Source organism: Brachycentrus maculatus, unplaced genomic scaffold (genome assembly GCF_059751285.1).
Source record: "Brachycentrus maculatus isolate JH-2025_06_01 unplaced genomic scaffold, ASM5975128v1 h1tg000358l, whole genome shotgun sequence".
In the NCBI taxonomy this organism is placed as follows: domain Eukaryota; kingdom Metazoa; phylum Arthropoda; class Insecta; order Trichoptera; family Brachycentridae; genus Brachycentrus; species Brachycentrus maculatus.
In genome coordinates this window covers 831,217-844,119 of record NW_028281107.1, presented here as the reverse complement: position 1 = coordinate 844,119, position 12,903 = coordinate 831,217, and the positions used below count along the sequence as shown (strand labels likewise).

At 31.0% G+C, this 12,903-nt stretch overlaps 1 long non-coding RNA gene across 1 annotated transcript in view; it reads right to left on the bottom strand.

The window, feature by feature from the left end:
* Positions 1 to 12,388, bottom strand: part of LOC148303667 (uncharacterized) — a 136,895-nt gene extending 124,507 nt beyond the window's left edge. The window contains exon 1 of the long non-coding RNA XR_015838445.1: positions 12,203 to 12,388. This is a non-coding gene — a long non-coding RNA (uncharacterized LOC148303667). The remainder of the gene's footprint in view (positions 1 to 12,202) is intronic.
* Positions 12,389 to 12,903: the final 515 nt, after the last annotated feature.

Sequence of the window (12,903 nt, the reverse complement as noted above, 5' to 3'; positions counted from 1 at the left end):
TAAGACATGTTACAAATATCAAAGAAAACACTTGTTATTATACAGACCTGAATGATAGAAGTTTAACTTCTGAAACATGTAGTCTTTAATAAAACTCAAGTGGTAAAAAACAAGTATTTTCTTTAATCAATTCACATTATCATCTTTTTACAATATCGTAACGATTTAATAATTCATTCTGCAAAATTCATTAATATACATATAAAAGGTGAACTATTTTCAAAAGGATTAACGCTTCATTTCACGTTAAGTTTTTTAAACAAATAATGTTTTTTTTCGGTTATAAATTAATAACTTCCTTTGCCTCCCTTGTTTTCACCAATTTACAGTATATTATTTGTAAAATATCGTAACGATTTAATAATTCGTTCTGCAAAATTAATTAATATACATATAAAAGGTGAACTATTTTCCAAAGGTTCACGTTTAGTTTTCCAAACAAATTATGTTTTTTTTCGGTTATAAATCAATAAATTCCTTTGCCTCCCTTGTTTTCATCAATTCACATTTTAATCTTTTTACAATATTGTAACGATTTAATGATTTATTCTACAACATTTGTCAATACACTGTAGGTAAATTTTAGGATAGACAAGGAAATAAAAAGAATATTTTTATTTGGTATATTTTGTATATTATTCTACAGATGAATATCTGCTATTTTTTAGTTTCATATAAGAGGTATTTCCAAGTTATCCAAAAAAAAATCACACGAGAAAAAATCGTATTTTAATTTCTGAAATCTCAACATGGATGAAAAAAGAATGAAGAAAAGTCACGTGCAACATTCACCAATCTTTCCACACTCAAAATGTTGCATTTTTATTTATTTAATACATTATTTATTATTTGTCCGCCTCCGTGGTGTAATGGTCAGCGTGTTTAGCTACCGTGCTGGAGGTCCCGGGTTCAATTCCCAGGGGGGGAGGAGAAGATAAATATTAGTGATTTAACACTGTAATATTTATTCAATATTACCCTGGACTGGTTCCTGAAACGCAAGAGTGATTTTGCCTTTATGTAAGTAATGATCAAGATAACACTGCGTCAATTTTATGCAGTGTCCTATGCACCATTAGGTGCGGATAAGGGTTGTGAATGATGAATTTATTATTTAAATAAAAATTAAATACCAATTTTTTTCAGATCAAATAATAACATTTCTTTAACCATACTAAAGGGTCGTTTTACCCCAATTTTTATTAAAGCTCGGAATAGAGTCTTACAACTGTTACCATTCGAGTTGTCGGAGACGGAAAGGGTCGTCCGTAATATTCAGCGATGGTGTTCAGTGTCCCGTGCGGATCAAGGCAGATAATAGTGATAGATTCTGGAGAGTATAGGAATAATGGCGAGAGCTCCAGAGATGATTCCCTCATGCGACAAATGGGAAACCGAGCCCCGGCCGACAGACTTGTCAGCTGAAAACGTACTCCGCTGTGCGGGTATAATGCTGAATGAAATTTCTCAATTGATTTTTTTTGTGGTGACGCTAAGAACTTAATTTTGAACCATCTTCTCTCGAGAATTTTGTCACTAATGCTTTTTTAGTAATGTACTCTATAGAAAACGTAGATTTCTTTTTTTTCCTTACGTAAGAAAAATGAAACATCAACTAAATAGTATAGTTATTATAGACACCATCAGACTGCTAAAATTCTATGTAATATGTAATAAGCATTGTTAACTATGATTTCATGAATTAAAAATTGAAAAACTATGATTCTTTGAATGAATTTCATTAGTGTATTATAGTAATTACGTATAAAACATGAAAGGGTTCGAACAGAATTTTCAAGTAAATTTTACTTTTTAAATAGATACTTTGGTTAGTTTTCAACCAATATAAAGAGAATATACATATATACATACAAATATATATATATATTTATGTAAATATATATATATATGTATATATATATATATATATATATATATATATATATATATATATATATACATATATATATATACATATATATATATATATATATATATATATATATATATATATATATATATATATATATATTTATGTAAATATATATATATATATATATATATATATATAAATATATATATATATATATATATATATATATATATATATATATATAATATATATATATATATATATATCGTCCGCCTCCGTAGTGTAATGGTCAGCACGCTCGGCTACCGTTCCGGAGGTCCCGGGTTCGATTCCCAAGGGGGGTAAAATAAATATAAGTGATTTTTTCACAGTCATATTTATTCAATATTACCCTGGACTGGTACCTGAAGCGGAGGGCTGATCACCTTTCCTTCATGTGTAAATGATCAAGATAACACTGCGTTTATATAACGCAGTGCCCTATGCACCATTGGGGTGCGGATAAGGGTTTTATTATTTATTATATATATATATATATATATATATATATATATATATATATATATATATATATATATATATATATATATATATATATATATATATATATATATATATATATATATATATATATATATATATATATATATATATATATATATATATATATACATATATATATATATATCCATTAAGAAAAGTTAAATTAAGGTGGTATGGTCATGTGGAACAAATGTATAACGAAAGAATGACTAAGAAAGTATATTTAGCTAATGTGAACGGGAGAATGTGAAAGAGAACGGCCGAAAAAGACTTGGAATGACCAGATCAATCAGAACTTGAAATCTTGTGGTGTCAAAAGTCTACGTGGTCGGAGTACATGTATGACCAAACGTATGTATGTATATAAAAGAAGTTAGGAGTGTATGTCAGGACAGAATAGTGTGTGCGTTCCATCCTCTCTGCCTACCGCTGAATGGAAATGGCATACAGGTAATAATCATAATAATAAATTTGGATAACTTATATAGCGCCATTTTCGTAAAAAAAAAATACCTCAAGGGCGCTTCACTGTTAATGAATTGGGGAAAATATTATGGTGGAAATGATTTAGCAAACAAATGTGTTTTTAGTCTTTTCTAAAGATCATCTCACTCTCACTATTTCTAACCATCGGTGGAAGAGCATTCCACGCCGTCGGTCTTGCAACAGTAAAGGCACGCTCGCCAAATTTAGTGCGTTGGTTGCGAGCTGGTAAGATCACTTTGCCCATTGCAGATGTTGTAGCCGATCGAAGCGTGAGACGTCTATCAACCAATTCATCTGGAATACACAGCTCCTTAAGATACTCTGGAGCCATATTGTGTATTGTTTTTCACATGAGTAGGCAGAGTTTCTTACTCAACCCTTTCGGGAAAGCGTAACCAGTGGAGTTTGTGAAGTAGTGGGGTAATGTGACTGAATTTAGAAATTCCAAAAATTAGTCTCGCTGCTGCGTTTAACACTGATTGCAGTCGAGTCATTTTATTGTTTGGTAGACCCGTGTATATACCGTTACAATAATCGACTCTAGATATTACAAACAAGGTAATGTTAGTAGTTGTAGTAGTATGCCATAAATATACGATTTATTACCGATAATAAGAGTCATGTAGTATGTAATAGGAGTTTGTAAATGTTGGAGCAGCGCCACACCACATTTTCCTTGTGACATGTCAGAATTTGTAACACACACACACACATACAGAAACACAAACGGCTGTTGTGACAGATAAACCACAGCCTCTCTAGCGCTGCCTGTCACAGAATAATCACCAAACGCCCGCATGTGAACTGTTCCCGAGATGTTAAATGAATAATGAATTTCAAAAATACGTTTAGAATACACTTTGAGCAACCCTCAGACAGAGTGCTCGGTGAAAAAGAGAAAGGCAAGTGAGGCAATACATACATAAGTAATTTGACGCGGAAACAGCGTAGCAGACAGCGAACTGATAGTTAATATTGTTTTTCTTGTTAGACATTGTTAGCCTTGTAGTCTACTCATATTAATCATTTTTCAGTTGTTTTTCTATCCGAAATATTTATTAAATTTGACCAGTGACCGGGTTTTGTCGTTACCGACGTCATCAGACTGGTAGGAGGGTAGACAAAATTCTTTTTTATATATACAACAAGGAAAGGGTTGAAACCATGATTTTTTATATTTTTTCTTACAAAATGTATTTAAATTTTATGAATTTAAATTTTCTTCTTTTTCTCACCCTTATACGCATCCAATGGTGCATAGGGCACTGCATTATATTGACGTAGTGTTATCTCGGTCGTTGAAGGCAAGGTGATTAATCCAACGCTTCAGGGACCAGTCCAATATTAAATACGTATTAGAGTATAAAATCACTTATTTTAAATATCATATAGTATAAATCACTTATATTTATTTTACCCCCCCCCCTAGAATCGAACCCGAGACCTTCATTACGGTAGCTTAACACGCTTACCATTACAGGGACAATTTTATTTAGGCCGACATTAAATACTATGGTATATTAAAAATTACATACATATACTTAAGTCATGGTAATGGGTAGGGGTTATTACAATGATTTTATATAATTTCATTATAATAATGGATTTTCTTAAATATAAATTTAAATAATACAAAGGTGAATCTGGAACTATCGGTTGAAAGCTCCATCTACTCCACGTTTGTATTATTTAAAAATTTGGTACATAAATTCATTCAATTCAAATTCATTTTGTCAGAAAAATTTTATAAAATCATGGTTTTTCCTTGTTATGTACATGACATGGAATTTTGTACGATCAGTAGCGATGAAACTCGGTCACTAGCCAAATGAAATAAAAGTGGAAAAAACTTTATAGTTGTTGTTTTATTATATAAAATGCAGTTCCACCAAGAAATGTTAGTACAAAACTTTAAAAAAAAACTGTTTTCATCTACTCAAAGTTCCATATAAAGAGACCTATTACGACAAATGTTGCAATCGAAATACAATTAAATTTAATTATTAATTTTAGTGACAAAAATGTAATTTTTGACATGACCGAATTTCAAGTATTGAACTCAAAATAATATTTAAAAAGACCCCATATCAAAAATAATATTTCTTTGAAACGTTTTACGGTCGAACTTAAAAAAAACTGATTTCTTCTATTCAAATTTCCATAAAAAGAGACCTATTACGACAAATGTTGCAATTGAAGTACAATTAAATTTATTGATTAATTTAACGGACAAAAATTTAGTTTTTCATGACAAAATTTCAAGTATTGAACTAAAAGTAATATTTAAAAAGACCCCATATCAAAAATAATATTTCTATAAAACGTTTTACGGTCGAACTTTAAAAAAACTGATTTCATCTATTCAAATTTCCATAAAAAGAGACCTATTACGACAAATGTTGCAATCGAAGTACAATTAAATTTATTGATTAATTTAATTAAGTGACAAAAATGTAGTTTTTGACATGACCGAATTTCAAGTATTGAACTTAAAATAAATTTTAAAAATACCCCGTATCAAAAATAATTTTCTATAAAACGTATTACGGTCGTGTGACTCCCCGACGTGTGGCAAGGAAGCTTTCAAATGAAGAAGCAATAAATAATCGTACTCACCCGGTATCCATAGCAAAACTCTTCAGCTTGATCCTCGATCTACACTTTACCAAATTACACACACGCAAATAGACCGATCTATCTTTATTTCGAAATGAATACATTATTTTAATATAATAATAAGAGGAGAAGTTCAAAACACGAAGCGAAAAAATAGCCTCCGCGCCAGTTGGCAATTTTCAACTGGCTTAGCGAGGCGACTGCATTGTGACAATACGTTCTCTTGCAGAATTTAAAAATTTCACAATCGGAAGAAATCTCAAGTGTTGCAAAAATTCGAAAATTATTTAGACATGAAAAATAGTACCTACGTAAATTGCCTTCAGTATTGCATTATTCTATGACACGTGACAATAAGAATAATATTGTCAAATCTTTCCAAGCGTATTTTAATAGCGATGGCTTGTACAAGGTGTCTAATATTGCTGAAACCTTCTCCTAGTACATAAATATTTTAAACAGAGTATGGTATTTTTGTAAAAAAAACTGGCATGATCTACAACATTATTTAAAGGACCACCTCTTATATAAAAGAAAAACGAAAACATATATGTTTTTAAAATCCATTGCTTATTGATTTCTATAATTGTTGTTTACATATTTTTCTAACATTTTAAAAAAATGTTTATACCTTTATTATATATTTTTTTGTATTCTATTTTTTTTCTACATTTACATAAATTATAAACATTTATTTAAAGAAGAATTCTAAATATGTTTGCAGAGACCCAAGCCACCTTGTGTGTCTTGTCGGTGGAGTTCTTTTTACATTTTTTTTTTTGAATTACCTAACGTCCAAGTGACTCTGAAATCTAGCTACGGCTTATGCAACACCGTTTATCATGTCCCTACTCAGGCTTCAACTTTAAAAGTTTCATAGCCTATGCCTAGTTGTGAGTGGATTTACTCTTTATGTTTAAAGTTACTATAATTTCATGTAATTCATGAGTGAAAATTCTAGGCAAAAACACTCGCTATTCTCGTTCTTTTTACATACATTTTTTTATTGTTTTTATCCATTTTAACCTAACATACACACAAAAAAGAGAGAAAAAATTAAGAGTATAAACTATTTTACAATTTTCATAGAATTAACTCATGCTCATTTTCCCATTCATTTATTAGGCCATTGTTCCGTATTTTATTTTGACATGATTTACCGAGAAAAACTTGGCTCAATCGGGTATGTCAAATACTTGAAAGCAGCCGGGTCAGGAGTGGAAATAATCGTCGGGTATGTATGAGGAGTTGCATGAATGTAGAAGAGACGAAGAACGTTTGCAAAGACAGAGTGGTGTGGCGTTTTATTCTATCTGCCTACCCCTGCGGTGAAGCGGGGTGATGGTTAGTTAATTACTAACATGATTACATATTCTTTATTCACACCGGTTTGTGCATATGCCACTGAATTTTAGTTATACAATTAACATTAATAAAGAGATTCTACGTCTACAAGATTATTAATGTTTTTTATTGAGGATAGTCATATCGTAGTCGTACAGGAGAAAGTGACTAACTACCAAAACGTAAAATGTTCAGGAGGGCCATTCTAGTCACTTTTGCTTGGCAAGAAAATAAACTTCAATGCAGTTAGTCATTTTTAACAAATCAAAATATTATACTTTCAAGTTTAAAATCCTTTGGGATTTTTTTCAGGGCAATATTAAGCTAGTAAGATATCAAATAGTCAATGATCACGTTTTTGTAAAAAATGCACTTGGTCACTTTCTCCTGTATGACTACGATATAGGCAAATGAATTACATTTTACGAGTATAGTAATTTAGCCCCATCCCATAAAACATTGCAATAAAACAAGCTATCAATATGATGTAATTCTTAGTTTTATGTGCATACTTAACAATGGGAAATAACAACCCCCTGAAACTATGCAGATCCTATATCGTTCTAAATGAATATTCTTTCATTAACGGGCAAAAATTATCGCGATTTTAATACAATTTGTTTCGGTTGAATCGATCGAATATATTGCGTACCACCCGTATTGCGTTTGGTTGAAATGTATTTGTTCTTGACTGTGAATAACACACCGATATAGTTACCGGGAGGTAATTAATTCCATAAAAGCAAGAATATCAGACCTGCGCTTTAGGTGCCAGCCTAGTGAAATATAATAAATATTTTTATTTTAATAATAATGCATGGAAGTGAAGCGTGGAGTTAGCAAAAGAAGGATCAAAATAGACTGAATGCAGTTAAAATCTTTCAGGCGAATGTGTGGCAAAACGATGTATGATATATGTCTGATTGGTAATATAAGGAAAATCTAAGAATGAGTCAATCATTATCGATAATATAAAGAAATGTGTGTTGATATGTTTTGAGCAGGTGAGTCGAATGAATGAAGAAAAAATAGTTAAAACAAATTTAAAATGCGAATTTGGTTGGTAATATAAGCAGATGAAGACCAAGGAATACTTGGTTAGACCAAATATTTCAAATACTTAGAAGTGCTCATGTCAGGAGTCGGAATAATGCGCAGGTAGGTATGTATGAGGAGATACATGAATGCAGAAAAAGTGAAGATTGTTTGCAAACACATATTGATGTGGCGTTCTATTCTAAAAGTGAGTTATTTTAATAATTACCTTAAATGTTTTTCGTCCATACAATAACGTATTTGCTTAAATTATCTTTGTTTGTCAATGTGTAATACGTTTTATTTCCGATCTAGCGACCAGGAGCGTAGGAGGATTGAGAGATCATCGACTACATTGCAGTATGAAAACGTCTTAGGGATTACATGGTACTTAGATGACGAGCAAACATCTCGAACCAGATTACAAACATTAATCAACCCGGGAGAGATAAGGGGGCAGTGAATCGCACCCCCGACATGATGCAGTTCTCTTTTATAAGTGTATTGCCTTTAACATGATCAATTATTTCTCCCCCGATCGACTTTTCAGATAAGTAAACCTAAAAGTACGTAATGTAGCTGACAAACAATCGACATTTTATATATAATAATAAATCCCTTACCGCACACCAATGGTGCATAGGGCACTGCTTCATATAAACGCAGTGTTATCTTGATCGTTAACACGTGAAGGCAAGGTGATCAGCCCTCAGCTTCAGGTACCAGTCCAGGGTAATATGGAATAAATATTAGAGTGTAAAAAACACTTATATTTATTTGACCCCCCCTGGGAATCGAATCCGGGACCTCCAGAACGGTAGCCGAGCGTGCTGACCATTACACTACGGAGGCGGAATATTTTTGGATATATAATTAGTAAATAACGTGACGTAGGTACCTCATGTTATATGCGTGCAAAAAGTATGTTTCAGAGAACGGCTTCCGCTAAGATAAACAAGAAAGCAATTACACAGACTTTGATCCGGGCTTAATACTTTACTAAATTGACTTTCGGTGTATTGAAAATATTTGTATGCTTAATAATTCATTATACAGTAACCAAATTAATTTTCATAATATTTTGTGTGTGCACAAGCAAATCTCTTTGCATTAGCGCTCCACTAGGGGTTGTTGCCAATATTTTTATTGATATTTCAACACGGGTAAAGATATAAACGAGACAGGAATATGTGACATTTTGACATATCAAAATGATGAAGAAGAATACGGAAGTCGGGCTTACAAGCTGGTTATAATATTAACCATTAACATTTTAAACGGTAATTATTTAAATATGTTTCGCCACCGTGCTGGAGGTCCCGAGTTCGATTCCCAGGAGGTGAAAGTAAAGATTAGTGATTTAATACCCTAATATTTATTTAATATTACCCGTGGCTGGTCTCTGAAGCGCCATATTTAATTATATATACATATATATATATATATATATGTATATATATATATATATATAACGTGGTAATGTGTTACTTTGTAATTAAAGTTTATAATTAAAATTTATTCTTAATTAATCTTTACAATATTTTTCTATCTATCTTTCTGATTCTGACAGTTCAGGATATTATATTTTTTCTATCTGATGTCTTTTGTTTTATTCAGTGCGACGCATGCGACATCTGGTGGTAGATCTGTTTTATGTAGGTACTATATGTAAGTACTGAATAAAATGTATAGGTAGGTACCTAGGTATTTTATTATATATATATATATATATATATATATATATATATATATATATATATATATATATATATATATATATATATATATATATATATATATATATATATATATATATATATATATATATATATATATATATATATATATATATATATATATATATATATATATATATATATATATATATATATATATATATATATATATATATATATATATATATATATATATATATATATATATATATATATATATATATATATATATATATATATATATATATATATATATATATATATATATATATATATATATATATATATATATATATATATATATATATATATATATATATATATATATATATATATATATATATATATATATATATATATATATATATATATATATATATATATATATATATATATATATATATATATATATATATATATACAATTATGCAAATAATTTTATTTAAATTTTAGTTCAACATTACGGTCCTCAATCTAGCAGGAATTTTCAGTTCCCGAATTAGAAACATTCCAGTGAAATTTCAGTGTTAATAACCAGCAGGATGATAGGTTGGGTCGGCATTATGTACGCACGTATAGTACGGGCGTAGCGCAAGGCACAATGCCCGGAGCGCCGTCGCGAGCAAGTATGGAAATAACTTGAATTCCCGGCGTATTCGAGGACTTCAATTGCCTCTCATCATAGCTCGACCCTTGATCCAATGGCTTTATCATTCTCTCAAATGAACCATGGCTGCATGCAATTCATAAAATAAATAATATCTATTTTTTCATTAGTAAAAGACATAGTGTTTGAACGTAAGTTTAAACGGAAAAAAACACATAATTTACAATTAATCGCAATACGAAAACGAATTTAGTACACAACCGTGAAGCACGATTTATTCACAACGAAGGTTTGATAGTCCCAAGAATAAACAATAAACATGGGAGTCGAACATTGCAATATATCGTTCTGAACATTTTTAATTTGTTGGTGACGGATGTTAGAGGTCAAAATAAAATATGGAACAAAGGCAGAATAAAGTAATGGGTGAATGATCAAGAGTTAAATTTATGAATATTATTAAAAGTTTATATTCTTAATTTTTCTCTCTTTTTTGTGCGTATATAAGGTAAAAACGGATAAAAACAATAAAAATGTGTGTAAAAAGAACTCACCGGCAAGACACACAAGGTGGTTTCGTGGGTCTCAGCAAAAAATGTTTTAAATATGTCTATAATTGTTCTTTTAAATAAATGTATACAATTTATGTTAATAAATAATATATATTAAATATTAAAATATTATTTTTGTGACATCTCAATACAGATTTTTTTCTTTATTTTAAATTCTTTTGCATTTCACAATATATTACAATTACACGTACAAAAAATTTAAATATAATATTAATACAAAAAAAATGAAATAAAGGCACGGCCTGTGTGTGGATATACATTTTGTATACACACACACAATGTCTTTTGATAGAGTGAATAATTTTTTGGCACCCTGTTTAAATATATCAATTACATTTATTACATATACAAAACGTCTTTATTTCGTTTTTTTATTTAAGTTTTACTGGGTAAATATAACTATTTCCTAAAATCTATTGTGACACGTGTTTCGATGCATTCCGCATCATTTTCAAGCGCTACATGTGAAGCTAAGTCTGAATTTTAGAGTTGTGTCCTTGGGACGTTGAAGGTATAACTTAAATTAAAAATTGATAGATTTTACCACAAAGTTACTTTATTTAAGTTTTTGCGTGTAACTTATGATAAAATTAAACAGTTTATTTAACTTCTGTGTATTTTTTTACAAGTAATCACGAACCATCTTCTGATAGTAAAAAATTACTTAATAATACAGTCGTTTAATTCATATATTTTTTTATATGACTGGATGACTGACCTGAAATCGTTGTGGTTAATATATATTTAATGTTTTCTTGAAATAATTATTTTTATACTCTACATAAATTTGAATCCAATTCAAACTTTAAAATACCTAATAGTTTACTCATTTGAATGAATTTATTGTTTTTTTATGACTCGATGACTGACGTGTAATCGTTGTAGTAAATAAATATTTAACGTTTTGTTGAAATATGTATTCTTATGTACAAATTTATATCCCGATTCCTAATTTTTAATATTTTATAATGTGCTCATATGTATGAATTTATTGTTTTTTTTTATGACTGGATGACTGACCTGAAATTGGTTTAGTAAATATATATTTAACGTTTTATTGAAATATATGTTCATAGATATAAATTTATACTCCGATTCGGATTTTTTATGGAACTATCGCAACAGCTGTTATTTTGGTCAGGTCGTATGCAGACTTTTACTTTTCCTTTTCGTATTCTTACGAATGAAGTGTATGAAATTGTGAAAAGATTCGATTATACTTTTGCATCTCGGTCTGATTTTTCTCGGCGTTTCCACAGCAACAGCTCGACTGGCCGCAAGCCGAGCGAATGCTAGAGATCGTATTCAAATCACAACGCCGACAATCAATTAACTTCTAGAATCACGTGACGTCCACGAGTGGCGAAATAAGTGCAACATAGCGACATACCGTTATCTGGAGACGCTCCTGCTACCCTGGTAGCCGTCCAAAGGGCAGGGAATGGGTTCTTGGCATCGCGGAGCCGGGAAAATCCAAAAACCGAAGCGTTCGCACCTGTAGAAAGTCACACACACACAAGCGCCATGTTTTACACAAACACAAAGAGCGGTCACCGAACGGGGACTACGTGTACAATCAAATCCGCGCCAATTCTGGACCGGCTCCCGCCATTTTGCCAGCGCTCTAGCTCACGATTATCTATGATTATTATTATTTTTTAATTTATCTTTTCGGCTGTTCGTTCGGCTGTTCGGTTCGGTTCGGGCCAGGTCGGGAGCTCGCTCGGATGTAACCGCTCCGCTCGGCAAGCGGTACCGCACTGGCGGCCGGGATGTAGCGGGCGCCTGGCGCAGACGCCCAAGGGGAGGGTGGCTCTATACGCGACACTTGCAGCATCCAGAATCCAACTCTCAATCTCAAATGTGCCTCTGATTTTTTTTTTTTTACTATTTGTAAATTTTACAGTACAGTTACATAAATACATTTACATTAATGAATAACAAAAAAACAGGTATTTGTAACATTCCAAGTGTCCATTATCTAATGTTCAAGTGACTCTGAATTCTAGCTATGGCACCGCTTATCACCGCCTATAAAGGGTATAATTTCACAAGTTTTATAGCTCGTATCTATTCGTGAGTGAATTTACT